Here is a 2,500-nt window from a genome sequence, read left to right as displayed (position 1 = left end):
ATATGTAGCCTATAGTATTGTGATAGAATACATAACAACATAAAAACATCATAACCGCGCATTATTATCACTCATGATGAGGAAAGCCGTTCTTAAAAAAGAAACCCTCGATTGCATCTCAAACCATGAGCTGTGAGATCCCAGATAACCAGGTTTTGCATGCAAACATCCAATGGCAAGCCGTCTAAACATTTAAACCGACTAGTATCTATTTGCATGCTACTAGTACTTATTCTTTAGATACTATACCTTTTTAAAGATAGTACTTATTCAATAGATACTAGTACATATTCAATAGTGACTAGTAACTATACTTTTGTTACTAGTAAAAAATAAAAAATTTGCCATTGACTTCTATGGGATCTGTCATTCAGAGATCAACTATTCAGTTCTGACTAGTATGTATTCCAATTGTGACTAGTACATATACTTATATATTTTTAGATACTAGTACCTTTTAATAGATACTAGTACTGATTAATTAGATACTAGTACCTATTTATTAAACACTAGTATCTTTTATAACTGTTACTAGTAACCAGTGATGGGAATAACGTTACTAACGGCATTACTTTTTCCAGTAACGATTACTCTTCTCATCTTAATAACGCCGTTACCGTTACTGCCAAAAAATGCGGCGCGTTACTATACCTGAAGAAGCTGGGTTTTTTTTCATCAGACCAACTAGATCTCTGAGCGAGAGGCAAATACTTTTTTTTTACTGTTCTTCCTTGGTTAGTGGGCAGAGCACGAGACAAGCGCATAAATGCTGACGATTGGCTGAGGTAGAGTAACATTTCATTGTAAGCCAATCAGAGGTAGAGTTGGGCGGGTGTTCGAAAGCACGCATATGGGCATTCGGCTCTTTTGGCTCAGCTCACTGAAAAGAGACGGCTCTTTTGGCTCACAAACGGCTCTTTAAATGACTTTGACTATAATATTTCAATTTGTATTACATAATTATTTAATTTCTATAGGCTAAATTTGTAAAAATAGAGTCGGCTCTTCAGATATGCGAGCCAGCTCCCGACGTTCACCTAACAGAGCCGGCTCTTAGACCCATCAAAAGCTCATTCGCGAACGACCCATTAAAACGCATAGTCGGACAGGACAGGACAGGAACAACACAAGCCAGTCAGCCAACGAGAGACAGGTATGGCGACGAGCCCAGATAATGGAGGTTGTCCCACAGCAACATTTTTTTTTTTTAGATGTGTGTACAATGTTTCACGTTTCTGTTAATAATGCATTGTATTAAGTGTCCATTTCATTATAATATTCAGATTTATCATAAATAATTGAACATGCACATGTATTTTAAGTTCCGTGAAAGAGGGGTAGAGGTGGGGTCACATTTGAGCATTTAAAATTTAATTTTACTTGAAAGTAACGCAATAGTTACTTTCTTAAGTAACTAGTTACTTTTAAAATTTGTAACTGAGTAACTAATTTAGTTACTTTTTGGAAGAAGTTACTAGTAACTGTAACTAATTACTTTTTAAAAGTAACTTGCCCAACACTGCTAGTAACTATTCTTATTTTACAAGTCACAATGCTTTTTTACTAGTCTTATGTTATGACTAGTCAGAACGGCCAGAGTAGAGTTCAATTAAAAATCTTACTAGTAACATTTGGAATAAATACTAGTATCTAATACATAGGTACTAGTACTTAATGGAATAGATACTAGTATCTAAAAAATAGTTACTAGTATGAAAATAGATACTAGTCGGTTTAAATGATTAAATGTTAAGACGGCTTGCCATAAACATCGAGTAGTTCCTGGAACAGTGACAGTGACTGAGGTAAAGTCATGAACAAACCCGCTCTTCTGCTTTTCCTGCCAGATATTCGACCTTTCGAACGGCATGCATCATGCTCAGTTGTACAACTTAATAACAATGCAATATCACTTCTCGACTTTCTTTCGTTCTTTCCTCTTTTCTGTGGACATCTTCCCTGTTGTGCGCAGTCTCTTGAGAAATAACATTCCTTCCGTTTATTGATGCAACAGTTTTCCGGTGCGAACCTCTGTGCTTCATATCACTGACCAGATCAACGCATAGTTTTACACATCACACGCTAAATGCATTCGCTCAAAAATACAGAGAGGCGATTAAAAAAGGAATAGCTAGATGACATTGCAATGCTAAATGTAAAAAATGCACAAGGTTCATATGCAATACATGTGACATTACCATACACTCTAAAAAATGCTGGGTTGTTTTAACCCAATATGAACAAACCCAGCCGTTGGGTCAAATTTTTAAATTGCATTTTTAATCCAATGTTTGGGTTTGTCCATATTTGACCCAAAATTGGGTTAAAACAACCAATTTTTTAGAGTGTAGTAATAGCCTAATAACAGTCAATTATGCATAATTACATGCAACTAACCCTCAACCAAATCCTAACCCTATATTAAGTATTGCTTAATATTACTCAGTACTTAAATATATAATTACACTGTAACAATGACAGCTTAAAATCAAGTGTAACC

General features: G+C 35.4%; 1 protein-coding gene across 3 annotated transcripts in view; it reads right to left on the bottom strand.

The window, feature by feature from the left end:
* The window catches only part of cyp4f3 (cytochrome P450, family 4, subfamily F, polypeptide 3), a 14,267-nt gene that overhangs the window by 11,288 nt on the left and 479 nt on the right, over nucleotides 1-2,500 (bottom strand). The gene's annotated exons all lie outside the window — the stretch shown is intronic.

This window comes from Phoxinus phoxinus (assembly GCF_949152265.1).
Source record: "Phoxinus phoxinus genome assembly, chromosome: 21".
Lineage (NCBI taxonomy): Eukaryota > Metazoa > Chordata > Actinopteri > Cypriniformes > Leuciscidae > Phoxinus > Phoxinus phoxinus.
Note: the sequence above shows the minus strand (reverse complement) of the source record. Positions and strands in the feature narration are given on the sequence as shown.